The sequence below is a fragment of the Ochlerotatus camptorhynchus genome, unplaced genomic scaffold (genome assembly GCF_037179485.1).
Source record: "Ochlerotatus camptorhynchus isolate MF236.1 unplaced genomic scaffold, CSIRO-AGI_Acam_v1.1 ptg000330l, whole genome shotgun sequence".
In the NCBI taxonomy this organism is placed as follows: Eukaryota; Metazoa; Arthropoda; class Insecta; order Diptera; family Culicidae; genus Ochlerotatus; species Ochlerotatus camptorhynchus.
This window is the reverse complement of record NW_027040818.1, coordinates 8,773,035-8,787,849: the sequence shown is the minus strand read 5'-3', so window position 1 is coordinate 8,787,849 and position 14,815 is coordinate 8,773,035. Positions and strand designations below refer to the sequence as shown.

Here is a 14,815-nt window from a genome sequence, read left to right as displayed (position 1 = left end):
CGATTATTTTCCCATCTCTAAAACATGAACTTTTCTTTCATATAGGGGAAATGGATGTAACACACACACATACATTCAGCAATCGCCTAAATTTTCAATAGCGACCATAAATATGCATAAAATTGATAAATAGCAGATTTTTAGCGATGGGCCCAATCTTAGATCCGTAGGCGAACATTAGAGCCATTTCCCCCATATATTATTATACCAAACTATTTGAACGATCAGCTCAAGTTTAATGGAAATGGAATCAATAAATTTGATTCAAGTCTCTATGAATGTCAATGGTAGTCTAGGATCATAAATTGATATAAGTATAGATAATGTGACCATGTTACAGTTGCTATAAATCAGTGGATACAAATAGTAGTCTAGTCGCATAGGAGTATTGAGCGAAAACCCAAAACTTGATAACTTCAAAAAAATGCTGCGCCGGGGTCGTTCCCCAACCAATCATATGTTGTTAATTATGATTTTGAAAAAAAAAATATGCACTGATGGGGAAATGCCCTCTTTGGAGTGCTGAGTGTAAGGGTGGCCCACAAATAATCACTCTTTATGGCTCTTTCGATTTGTATTGAGGCCCCCAACAGCTGTGCAAAATGTGAAGGCATTTGGCTGCGATCTGAAATTACACCAGCATTTTAAAGAGAGTCTGTGAAAATAAAGGGAAACGGAATGAAAATGCTTGCCACAGATTCACACTTCTCTCAACATCTGATATGTATGAAATTTAGCTGCCAATCATTTTTCGAGCTGCTGTGAAATTCGTCCTTAGCAACTTAAGCCGTTTGTCTCAACCAGGGCTCTACATTTTCGAAGCTCTAAAATGAACTCGTGTTTTGTTTCTCTCATACAAACGTGTTCGACGCTTCATTTCTATAACGCCTAGCTAGACTATCAGCAAGAAACGAAAATAAAAAAAAAGCAGGACGCTTAGAAGGAAAGGCTGGCTGTGGAACTTCTCGTCGTTGCTTTGCTCGTCGCTTTCAATGTAACTAACGTCGATTTTCTAGTTAAACGAAGCTTTCAATCCCCTTTCACGAACACTCTATCACCGATCTTTCAATTTGTTTAAAATGCGTCATGTCCCGTTTTTGATCATTTTTTTTTTAGATAAATATATGGATGGAAGATAAATTAAAAATATTACGTGTAATCTTTCACGTGAGAAATGCTTTAAATGTGTTATTTCATTTTCCGTCATATACGTCATGAAACCTCTGCTGATGTGTTTCATGAAAGAGAAAACTATCAAAGTCGAGCGCTCTTTCGCTCATCCGTTTCACCGAAGCTTGAAAGGAAGACCAATGGAGCGACGGGAGAAAGACAGACAAGCGATTGAACATTTGTTTGTGCACGTTTGTGAAGCTGTTCGACTTTAACAGAAAAAGAAAGCCAGCAGTCTCTTCGTCGCATCGATTTGGTCGATTGAAGCTGATATTGTGACGCCCTGGTCTCGACAGTTCATGTGACATTTTATTAAGAGCATTTCAAAAACAGATTGGACTGATTAGAGTCTCTGAATTTGACTCAGTTAGTGACCTAATTTGACAAATATAATAGAGCTTTTTGAGGAGTTAAACGATCAATCAATTAGAAAATGAATTACGTGCAGCTGTAGAGCTCATAAATGTTTTGAATTATATGCCATTAGTTTGTCGATAATAAAGAGAGAGAAGGATTAGTAATTTCCATTTAATTCCACTGCCGTATTTGCTTATCCTTGACAGATACGCGTATTTCGTCTACAATGTGCAGACTTCTTCAGTGTCTTGTACTAATAGTCGAGTATTAGTACAAGACACTGAAGACACAAGTCTGCACATTGTAGAGGAAATACGCGTATCTATCAAGGATAAGCAAATAAGGTAGTGGAATTAAATGGAAATTACTAATCCTTCGCTCTCTCTCTTTATACAGTTATTCCATTAAGACACCCACATTCACCAGGATTCAGTTGGTCGATGTTTTTCTCAGCAGAAATTTATTCCGATCGAAACAACAAGTGATGAGTACACCTCTGCACTACGGCAACAAAATCAACAGCGGTCGCCACTCGCCACCATAACAAAACACAAATAACTGCCAAAAACAGCAGAATGTTCAAACAACGAAAAACAATTTAATACAAATAAATTAAAATTACCCCCCTGTTCCCCAAACCTAGCTAGGACCAAAAGGCAAAAACAAAAAATCTCAAAAATGCACATGATGCATCGCCATCGTCCCGGCGGGATTGCTGATCTGTAAACAATAAAATACCCGTTGCTCGATTTGGGATATTCAGCTACGCGCAAATATTCGAAGCATCGCCCCCATTCTGCACGTCAATATACATGCATATATAGGTGCATTGAAAATCAACCTACACACTCTCATGATGATGCGTTAGGAGCTTTTGTTGATCTCATGCTAGCGATTTTTTTTTTCGATTTATTTGTTGAATGGAAGCGCACCAGGAAAATATGCTTGCGGTCACCCATGCTCGGAAGTGCTCCGGGGGAAGGAGAGTGCGATGAAACTGAAGGTTCAAAAGGTCTCCTCCGGTGGGGCGTGGGGTCATTCCCAGTAGCCAATGTTTGATGTTTTTTTTTTGCCGGAAAATGCAAATTCGGAACTATCCATCTTGAAAAGCTGTCATAAATGGCGGAATCAAGGACGGCGCACGGTGGGTTGATGTTGGGAAAATTTGGGAATAATTCATAGAATGAACCTACTTTCATGCGAATGAAAATGCAGTCTAATTTGGACCCAGGATGGTGTTTGGCCAAAAAAACAAAAGTTTTCCTCCCGCGAATACCTCGAATCGAAGGTGGACGGATTTTAATATAAAACATTCAACTCTCGATAGGCGTTGATGCGAAACATGAATGGAATATTTAGTAGCTGCCCCTCTGCAGTAGGACCTAGTAGGACCGTTATCATCGCCATGATGGCAGCAGTGATTGCAGTCGTTCGGCCCCAGCGATTGGATAGAGAGGACTGACAATAAATAATAGACTTTTGTTTTGATGCATGCATTCAGGCGCAAGGAATACACAAACACACACACACACACACACACACACACACACACACGCACGCACACATATATGACCAGTATGGCGTTTTGGATTATTCGATGGCGTAAATTTGTGTGATCCCACATAGGCACATTACGCACGAACGAGTCGATGAATGCAAATGCCCTCTGCCCCTTGGTCCGTGAGGATGCAGCCATTGGATGGCAGAGTGATGAGGGGGGTAGTTGTACGTTTTTTGTTCGTTCGAATTTATTAGTTTGTGTGTCTGTGTGCCTGGTAGGACACTCTCTGGTTGCGACAATCTGGCCTCTGATGATTTGATGTTTTGTTGATATTCAACCGGAAAGACGATGTTGATTTTGGGCAAAATTGGTTTTCGGTGCGAATATGATTGATGTGGAACTAATAATTGAAATCGGTGGAGCCCAACGGATGAGGTTAATTATGGTTTGAGTTTCGAACTGATGTCATCTTCATGCGATAACATTCAGCACTTGAAGTAGGAACGATTTATCCCTACATATTTGCTTAATCCAAATAGTTCTCCCCTTTCAGGAGAACCTCTTTCAACGTACAACAACCCCTCAGATGGCACGAAAGGTTTCCACAGGAAGTCACTCCAGCAGTTTCATAAACATTTCCCATTAAGCTCTCGCTGCCGCCTGTTGAGCCTTGTTTGCTCCCTCGCTTCAGATTCCATTCACCACTGCTAACCCACTCGACTCTGCGGTTTCTGCTGGCAACACTCTGCTCCTCGAAGGCTGAGCCTGAGCGATAAATTAAAAATTAAATTTTTTATTAAGGACACACAGAAGGTGACACATTTTTTTCCCAGGGGGAAAAACACCCCTTTCGCTTGCCTCATTTTTCAAGAAGCCGAGGTTGACTGGCCTTTCGAAATGGAGCTTGTCAACTCACCAACCAACGAAGGGGAGAGCGTGAATTGAACGAGGGGTCCCGTTTCGTAGTTCAAGGATCGTACCATAGTGTCAGAAGCAGGAGGTAACGATTTGTCAAGCTACATCAGTTTTTTTCTTCTCTAGTCTTGAATCCTGGCAGCAGCAGTCAATGGAAAATTAAATTTGTATTCTAAGCGGTGTTGAAAAAAGATCCTTGACTTTGAAGTGCTGCTTGCTACTGCTTGAGAAGGTGATTAATTCTTTGTAAATCCCATCGTTTTTATCCTCCTGAGTAGGAGGTTTATAAACTTTCGCAATCCCATGGTTCTAGTGATATGATAATTTAAGTCGCATTTTTCTGTCGGTGGAGGTGGGCATGGGCGTGAAAAACATTAAGCAATATGAATATGATTTTCAGGGTAGTGACATAAGTCTCGATTCGAGATAAGGAGCTTCAAACTAAACGGAAAATATTCTATATTTTTAAGGGACATGAAAAGTAGGCAGTTAATTTATTCCACTGTAAAATGACCCTGAGGGATCGGATCTTCATAAATTTGTCGGTAAAGACGCAGCTACAAAACAAGACCATGCTGGAGTTAAATAGCTGAGTTCGATTCTTGGTCCGGTCTAGAAATATTTCATGTTGGAAATTTACTCAACTTCCCTAGGCATAGAGAATGATTGAACTTGTCACACAATTATACTAATGCAACAATTGTACAGGCATCGAAACCTCTCAATTAATAAATGGGACAGTGCATCTAGAATACTAAGTTTGAAAGGACGCAATAAGCTAATATGTGATAAGATCGAAGTAGGTCGCGCTGAATAAGTGACGTGTTTGAATTTTGCACCCGTGTTTAACAAACAGTGAAGTTTCTTGCGAACATGTGTTTTTGCATATTGGAATGTTTGAATCTGAGAGTGGAACAGTTAGAGCTGATCGAAACGGGGATCGTGAGCCAACATTTGGAGGTTCATCGACAATGCTGCAATGACGAATTAAGGAGATGGAGCTCCATTTGCTAGAATAATTTATCTTTAGAATCACGAAGAGGCGGGCTAATTACAGATCATTCGGGTGAGATCCTTCCCTTTTATTTCATTTGTTAGAATTATAATTCTATTAGTATTCATAAAAACTTTACCAAATTATGTCCCAGGGTTTAAATTGAGGAGCTCGGCTAGCTTGGTGACTGCCGTTTTTGCTTACTGAGTAGAAGATGGAATATCCTTGCTTTCCCCGTAACGGAGAAGATGGGGCTGGCTGACTGTTATATTTCAAATCAAAAATATTGTTTATGTTCCTCGATTTCACATAATCCTTTCCCTTTGTCCTTCTCTTTTTCCTTTCCCTCTTCTCTTTTCAGAAAGCGAGTAATGGCGTTATAGAGCTTTTTGACGTTTATTCGGCGCACACTACTGCACCATTTAAATCGAACGAGTGCGAGCAAGAGGGAAACAGATTAGTGGGAAAACAAACCGTGCATTCAACCATGTGTGCTAGATAGAGAAAAACGATTAAATGTCAAAAAGGTCTATAGCCATAAGTCATAAAAGGCTAGGACAAGAGTTAGTGATCATGCCTCAACCGTCAAAAGAAAATGGAGCATAACTTAACCTTTCTAGCTTTGATGCTTCCAACGACCAACCAATCATATAATTACCAAAATCGGAACGTACGGTACGATATGTCCACGTTTCATCCATTTATTGGATTCTGAAGCATCGTGTTTAAATCGTGTTTTTTGAATCATCTTGCCCCTTAAATGCTGTACAGTACGCCTGGCCGTTTTTATATGTGTGACGCATCTTCGATATGAAACATATAAGAAATAGACAAGAAAAATGATGTAAGTATCTATATCATTTTCCAGGATGCTTTCGAGAACTGGCTGTGTTGCTGTTAGATTAGATTAGATTCGATTAGACGCAATAAGCTTGAAATTCAAGGAGGAAGAAGAAGAAGAAGAAGAAGAAGAAGAAGATTAATAGCATCATCTAGTATTTTTTAGGATGATTAAAATTTTCAATTTTACTTCACTCAACTCAATCGAATCAAAAGCACTTCCTGATTATTCTCCCAGAGTTTTAATTCATTACTTTACGATATCATATTGCACTGCTCGGCAATACATTTCACTGAGATCTCTGTAAAATTAAAATTACCTGCAGAGATTTAGCGAAATATTTTCCGTGAATCTTTTGCATTGATCGGGTGGATTTATCAAGCAGCATTGGATGAACTATTTAATAGAAAACAACATAAGAGATGAACCAGCCTTAACATTTTTACTTTGGAACAAATTAATATTTTAAATTTTGTTACACCACATTTGGACGGGGGCAATAACAAATAAAACTTAAAATCAATAGGGTAGAGAACTACTTCGGCCTAATCGTCCATTTTGGGCCTATCGAGCAGAAAACTTCAAATAAATCCATGATTTCAGAGTTAACAAGTCAATTATGCATTTGGTACGATACTTTAGTTAATAAGCTACCGAACGGAATCAGTTAGAACGCGTGATATGAAGGTTTGCACCCATTATTCTCAAAAACAAAAGAAGCACTCCGACCGAATCAATTTGTATCTTCATCCGATAGGCCGAAATAAATTCATTGGCGTTTCAATGCGTTAGGCCGAGTTTAGAATCCGTAGGCCGAGTTTGGCGTCAAGAAGCAGTGTTAGACTTTTGACAATATCTCAACGATTGGTTTCGCTTTATCAAATCTTACGGTACGTACGGAAAGGTAAATAAATTTGGAAGCCATCAGTAATATTAACATTCTGTTAGGTGCTAAACTGCGCTAGATTAAGAAAGAGTAAGTGCGGGTTGTGCTTAATAGGCCGGAAATGGGGTAGTTAACCCTACTACTTGGAATAAGCACGTAAACCTTAATGGCTTTCTCAGTCTAGGGTAATCCAAACAGTTAGTTTTGAATTTCCCGACGTTTTTCTAAGCACAATATCAAACACGTCTTTAAGCAAAATGACAATAACGTTAGCATTAGATTTATTAGAATTGAAATCATGTTTGTGGATTTCGGTAACAATTTCTGATGTCAATATGCAACAATTTTTGGAGAGCTTCCAGGAATTTCACTAAGTTGCTTATCTTAAAAACTACAAGGGACAGCCCTATGGGGTTGTACGCAATGGTGACGTAGGACTACGTGGTCTTATATAATAAATCTTATTTGTTGGCTGCAGCAGGAGCTTGTGTTTTGTTTAGGAATAGGAATTTGAGCGGCGTTCTCTCTGTGTATACTCTTTAGTATGACGCGCTTGATAAAGATGGCCCACAGCAACTCACGAAGAGCTTCTGATTTCGATCAATAGCGGTGCGCGGCTTCTTCCTCCTTATATGGATGCTCATGTGGGCTGCTGCTCGCTGCATGCGGGGAGCCTTTCGTTGTGTACTGGAGAACACCACCACTCACAACGCGATGATTGAATAAACACCGTTTGATGAGACTGGATGCAATTCAAATTTGAAATCTGTGTTAGGGAAATCGCTTTTCATAGGCAATCGGTGCTGGATCAAAATTAGACCACTTTCATGCCGCGACCGACTTTGGTTTTTGAAATCGCACCCCCAATGTTGCCTTAAAAGTACATGGTATGTTAGATTTAAACATATCTAGATAGAGCTGGAATTAGGCGTAACAGATTTTGTTAACAATGACTTCTCTCGATGATTTTTAGGAATTCAAGGCACGACCACGCAAACTAACATTACCGTCGGGTAGAGGAAGTCTTTTCCTACCTGATGGTGATGTTGATTTGCGTGGGCGAGACTTGACTGTCAAAATATCATTGAAAAAAGTCATTGTTTACAAAAGCTGTTACGCCCTAATTTCAGCTCTATCTTGATATGGGAAATGACATCCGATTGAAGACTAAAAATACTCTTTTACAAATTTATGATGGTCCTGAAATGGACCTTTTTGTCATGATGGTTGAATAATGCTGAGCTATTAGGGTGTTAAACACAGATGAGACTGGTGAGCTGTATGTTGTTTGGAATGAAGGTGACGCGCTTGGCATAGATGGCCCACAGCAACTCACGAAGAGGTATTGATTCCGATCAATAGCGGTGCGGCTTCTTCCTTCTTCTATGGATGCTAATGTGGGCTGCAGCTCAATGCTTGCAGGCAGCCTTTCGTTGTGTACTGGAGAACAATGTTCAACACCTCGCGCCGCAGTGCTTTGCTGCTGCTGCAGCTGATGCTGACGACCGGACACCACCACACATGGTGATTGGACTGAATCCGATCAGTGGTTGAGGACAGCCTTGGTAGCTAGCTGCTTGCGGGGAGCGTTTCGTTGTGTACTGGAGAACCACGAATAAACACCCTTTGGTGAGACTGGATGGAATTCAACTTTGAAATCTGTGTTAGGGAAATCACTTTTCGTAGGCAATCGCTGATAATTTTAATTATCAAAGTAACAGTTGCACATTCGTGCAGTTTTCAATAGTAACATTTTGAAAAATGATAAGGTTCTAAATTTAACAGATGCGTAGGAACATATCTGATCGATTGGTGATAAAATTATTGAAATTGGTCCAAGAGCAGCTGAGTTATTGACGTTCAAAATCTTTCATAATTTTGTTACATGTTCCATTTTCGGTTTTTACAAAGTGTACACCCATATAGAAATCACATACGTAGTTCTACGTCAAAATATGACCCAATAATGGTGTGCGGAGTGGCCTACCCCTTGCATTTACTATATTTTCACGTAGACCATCCGTTAAAGAGTTCGATCCGCGGTACACGGTAAAGATCGTAAAGCATGGAGGGGGTAGCATCATGGTTTGGGGCTGTTTTTCTTGGAATGAAGTTGTTCCCATTTTTCGTATTAATTCCATCGTGACCAGATTTGAATACAAAGAAATCATGGAGGAGGTTATGCCCCCTAATGCAGAAGAGAACATGCCTCTTATTTATTTATATTATATATTAATTTACATCAACAGGCCTCAATGATGTTTAAGTGAGTAACATTAAAATACATAGTCCAGATTAATTAAATACATAATACAATAAAATACATGGTCATTCAACGGTTTACTGCATCAGAGAAAATACGGGAAAAGCGCCGGCGTAGCATCTCTCGTGTCAGGTTGAAATCGAACACTGAAGAAACTCGATTGAACGCACGTTCAATGCCGTCTATAGCACCGTTCATGCTATAGTTAGTGCGATGCTGAGGCAATCTTACTTCTTCTTCTTCTTCGCATTTCAAGCTTATTGCATATCGCATATTAGCTTATTGCGTGCTCTCAACTTAGTGTTCTAGATGCACTTCCACAGTTATTAATTGAGAGCTTTCGATGACTGTACCATTTTTGCATTAGTATAATTGTGTGGCAAGTCCAATCATACTTCTATGCCCAGGGAAGTCGAGAAATTTTCAACCCAAAAAATTCCTAGACCGGACCGGGAATTGAACCAGCCACCTCCAGCATGGTCTTGTTTTGTAGCTGCACCTTTACCGACTGAGCTAAGGGAGGCCCCAAACAAGGCAATCTTAACATAGCGTTATTTCGCAGCGCTCGGGGTTGGGCGTTCACGTTGATCTTCTCCAGGATTGTAGAAGAATCAATTCTACCCTGTAAACTATCCGCGATGAGCAGGGCCCGCGAAGTGTCTCTCCGAGTACGTAGAAGCTCCAGATCAATCAGTTGACATCGACTTTCATAACTGGGTAAACGAAAAGGGTTTCTCCAAGGCAGCTTCCTCAGGGCAAATCGAAGAAATCGACGCTGAACGGACTCAACTCTTTCAGCACCATTGTTATAGCTTGGGTTCCATACTACAGAGAAATATTCCAGGGTGGACCGCTCCAGAGAACAGTATGGCGATTTGAGACAATATATATCGGAAAAATTCTGAAAATGAATTCCAAAGATCTTGACGAATATAGATTTTATCTGCATACGATAGACGAGGGCCTTTGAGGACCAGATGCACGTCGTTAAAGTACAACAGGAAAATCAACGCGCCTTCGTGACTTCCTTGAGGTATCCCTGACGTGGCTGGGTAAGTAGCAGACTGACATTCACCAACGATTACCATCACTGAGATAAGAGCGAAACCATCGCAGGAGGTTGCCATCTACCCCGAGTCTGTCTAACTTAGCAATCGCAATTGCATGGTTCAGTTTATCAAATGCAGCCGAAAAGTCGGTGTAAATTACGTCTGTTTGAGCCCGTTCTGTCATGCTTTCCGTGACATAGGGGAAATGGCTCTAATGTTGGCCTATGGATCTAAGATTGGGCCCATCTCTAAAAGTCTGCTATTTATCAATTTTATCTAGATGAACGCGTCATTAGGACGGTACTAAAGGATATTTTTGGTCGCTGTTGAAAATTTAGTCGATTGCTGAATTTATGTATGGGCCCAAATTAGGGACATGTAGGCCGACATTACCTACATTTTCCCTACGATGTCAAAATAGTAGATTAGTGGTAGTAGAGCGACCGGAAACGATGCCGTGATACTGCTTACAATGAGAGAGCAGGGGCTCCATGATGACTAATAGTACGTTCAGACTACAGAGTTATAACATGTTATAGCGCAATCTTGAGGGTGGTTTCTGTGTTGCAATTATTTGACAACCGTTATAACATGTTATAACTGCTCAGTTTGGCCAGCGTTTAACTCGAATAACTTCGAAACTGAGCTCAACGATATGATTCCAAGGTAATTATCCACGTTCCGTTTGTTTCCCTTTTTGTGAACAGGAAACATACGTGCAAATTTCCAACAAGATGGCATTTTCAGCAATACAACGATCCGAAACACACTTCTAAGTATGTAAAGGAATGGTTTCGTTCAAACAAAGTGTCGGTTATTGCATGGCCTAGCCAATCTCCTGGCATCAACCCCATCGAAAATTTATGGAACGAGCTTAAAAGAAAGTTATCCGGTCAAGCATTTTCAAATAAGGATCAACTATGAACCACAGTTCAAAAGGAGTGGTATGCTTTACCAAAGGAAACTTTTCAGTGCTTGGTTGAGTCATTTTATTCAACCACAACATCGAAATATTTGGTGTTGAGAATAAGGTTTGTCGAGAAGCTTTTATGCGAATTACAAGAGTTGTAAACAGAGCTTATTCGATCAAATTTTTGATTATTCAGCGTTTATCAGACATTATTACTTTCTTAAACAGCGATGGTATAAAGGTGTATATAGACGCTTGATTCACATGTGAAATAATGTTTAATTAGACACTATTATACATATAATAAACGATTATTCAACTACGAGATAATTAATCCGAAAATAAGCACGGGACAATGCAGGGTTGTTCTCGTAAGTGTGATTGTTGGTGTCTTTATTTCTGTCGAAGCACGTACCCACCACACAGATACTAGAAAATTTATTGCATACATACATACACACACATGTCGTTATATGGGATTCGAACCATGACCTTCCGATTACCAGCCGTGATCACCGTGAGATTATGATTTAAATTAATTAAGCGTAGAAAATAAATAAAAAAGGGTTGAGGTTCGGACTGAACTTGCGACCTTCTACTTGGAAAGCGGAAACGGTAACCACTATGCTACCAATTTTGTTTAGTTATCAGCCTGAAACAGTGTTTATTTTTATTTATTTATTTATTTATTTATTTGTAGTTTGTTACAGTCAACAGGTTAAAATACCCAAATGACAATTAAAACTTAGAACTATCGCACTATTGCTACTGTGACATAAATCTCAAGAAATTCTGCCTATTGGACGCACGTGAAAAACTAAAGTCAAATACATGTTGACAATGATTGAACACACGGCACATGCTACGAACTGGCTCATTCAAACCATAATTTGTCCTGGAAGTATCGATGAACAAAAAGGCGTGTGTACGTAGCTGACGTCTCCTAATGTTTATGTTTAGCTGTGTAAGTAGCGAAGGGCAGCCGATGAGAGACGTTAACAGATCACTGACAAAGCAAGCTTTTGCAACATCACGTCTAACACTGAGTAGGTCCAGATGAATGAGTTTGCAACGACTCTCGTAACTAGGAAGATCCAGACGGTCAGTCCAGGGAAGGTGTCGTAGAGCATAACGGATGAATTTCCGTTGAATCTTCTCAACGCGTTGAATTCCATTTTGGTAGTATGGACTCCAAACAACGGAGGAGTATTCAAGTATGGGTCGCACCAAGCTGCAGTACAAGGCCTTTAAGCAGTATACATCTTTGAAGTGCTTGGCAAAGCGAAATATGAAGCCTAGCTGGGAAGATGCTTTCGAGATGATGTATGTCAGATGAGCGTTAAACGTTAGCTTCGAGTCCAAAAGCACTCCCAGGTCTTTAACCAAGGATTCTCGTGCTAGAGACACTCCGGACAAGCTGTAGTTATGGATGAGCGGTGAACGTTTGCGAGTGAAGGAAATCACTGAGCACTTGGATGTGTTTAATACCATACGATTTCTTCTGCACCAATCAGCAAACGTTTCGAACTGATGTTGTAAGAACTCGGCATCGTCTAGTTTCTCGATGATCGCATAAATCTTGAAGTCGTCTGCATAGGATTTCTTGTGACACCTTAGAACTGAGTTGACGTCGTTCATAAACAACAAAAACAGAAATGGCCCCAGATGACTTCCTTGCGGTACACCGGATGTAACAGGAAACGAAGTTGAAAACTGGTTGCCGAGCCGTACACGCATGTTACGCCCCATCAGATATGAACGTAGCCATTTGAGTAGCCTAGCATCAGCGCCTAATTTATCATACTTGGCCAGAGCGATTTCGTGGTTCATCTTGTCAAAAGCTGCTGACAAATCCATGTAGATTGCGTCAATTTGGCAGCCACGCTCTATCGAGCGAGCAAGAAATGAAGTGAACGTGGTTAAGTTTGTGGTAGTAGAGCGCTTGGGCATAAAGCCGTGTTGATCTTCCGAGATGTAGTGCGAGCAGCCGTGTGAAAGGAAGTCCAGAACAATCAGCTCGAAGAGTTTTGAGGTTGCACATAGAGCGGCTATGCCACGGTAGTTTGAAACTGTTTGCTTACAACCTTTCTTATGTACAGGAAACACGTACGATTCCTTCCAAATAGTCGGGAACACGCCTGATTCCAATGAGAGGTTGAACACAGTAGCGAGAGGTGCTGAAAGAGAGTGGATGCATTTATTCAGCACTATAGACGGGATACCGTCTGGGCCGACTCCGGTAGTATTTTTCAATCGTCTGCTAGCGGAAAGCACCGTGTCACTTGATATCGGAGGAAGTTCACCAAGCGGAGGAAGTACAGGCACATTACTCACGGCATCAACAATATCCTGCGGGCTAGTTGGGTCATTGCAAAAAACTCCGCTAAATTGTTTCCTAAACAAGTCAGCGATGTCGTCAAGGGCAGAAGCTTCTGTGTCACCATTACGCATAGTGGAGGGAAGTCCCACTTCTTTCCGCTGGCCATCTACGTATTTCCAAAAGCTTTTAGGATTGAGTTTGAGACTTCGCTGCAACCTCTCTTGATAAGAATTGAATAGGCGTTTGTTAAGGATCTTGTAGCGTTTGTTTGCTTTGGTGTAGCGTGCTCTGTTTCTTGCGGTTCGGTGTCGAATGAACTTCCTTAAGGCACGCCTTTTAGCCGTTTTGAGACGTTTCAAGCGTGTGTTGCTCCAGATTGGGAAAGCCTTCTCAGGGTTGGTCTTTGTCGGCACGTACTGGTCAATAGCGTAGAATACGATGTTCGAAAGGGTCGACGCCGCCAAATCGGTGTCACAATCACGAAACGTAGTGTTCCAGTCTATACTCGATAGGAAAAGATTCATGCCATCGAAATCAGCTTTGTTGAAATCCAAAAGCACCTCTTCGGTAGTATCCTGAAACTGGCAATTAGTGCAGTTGTTCAGAGACAGCAGTAGAGCTGGATGATGCATGCAGTCTTTGACTAGAGGATGAGGAGCTTGTGTTACAGAGCAATTGGGTCGGAGGTCTTCACTGACAAATGCGAGGTCTAACATGCGGTTGTTGCTATTAGGTACCACATTTATCTGCTGCAGGTTAGCGGTGCTGTATCCATCCAGAAGACATGTGGTTGTTCGTCCAAAATTCAAATAACGGCAATCGGGGTACGAAAATCCATTCGAATCGACTCGCCAGCTGATTTCACGCAGATTGAAGTCGCCGAGGATGAGAATATTGTCTCTAGCGTCCATACGTGAGACGACCCAATCAATCGCGCAAAGATGTTTGTCGATAAGTTCATCATCGTTGATGCGGTCCGGAGGGAAGTAAACGACACAGACGAAAATGCACATGCCCTCGAACGATAGTTGCACCCACACTTGCTCGATTTCAGATGTGCTGGGTGGATACAGCTGGTGACTTTTCAAGCTGGAGCGAACCGCTAGCAGAACACCTCCACCAGTACGCTTATGGCTGTTGAGCGGGGAACGGTCTTGACGGTAGACGGTAAACGAGTCGTCAAAAATCTGCCGAGAGGTTGTGCTACTATTCAGCCAAGTTTCGGTGAAGGCATACCAGTCGTAGCAGGCATCAGAACAGGCAAGCTGATAGTCTACTATGGAGGTGTTGATGCCACCGACGTTCTGGTAGTATCCCAGCAGCGAACGGGGGGCTTGGGCTACCTTACCGGGACGTTGAGGTTGGGAAACCCCGTCATCATCACTAGAGACAGGACAACCGTGAAGAGCGTAGGCTGCAGTTGGCTCCACGAGCTCAAGGGCGCTCATCTCAACGTGGGAAGAAGTGCGTCCTGCTGATGTTTGATGGTGGTCGTTCGTATAAGCTGAGGGCTGACATGTTGACATAAGTGGCGGGCTGACCTTCGTAGCAGTCACATGTTTGCTGGAACAACGGAAGTCATCAGGAAGTGAATGCTCTAACAAATTTG

The 14,815-nt window shown here is 41.4% G+C and overlaps 1 protein-coding gene across 1 annotated transcript in view; it reads right to left on the bottom strand.

Annotated features, from left to right (window-relative positions):
- RhoGEF64C (Rho guanine nucleotide exchange factor at 64C) overlaps nt 1–14,815 on the bottom strand; it is a 670,047-nt gene that overhangs the window by 276,100 nt on the left and 379,132 nt on the right. The gene's annotated exons all lie outside the window — the stretch shown is intronic.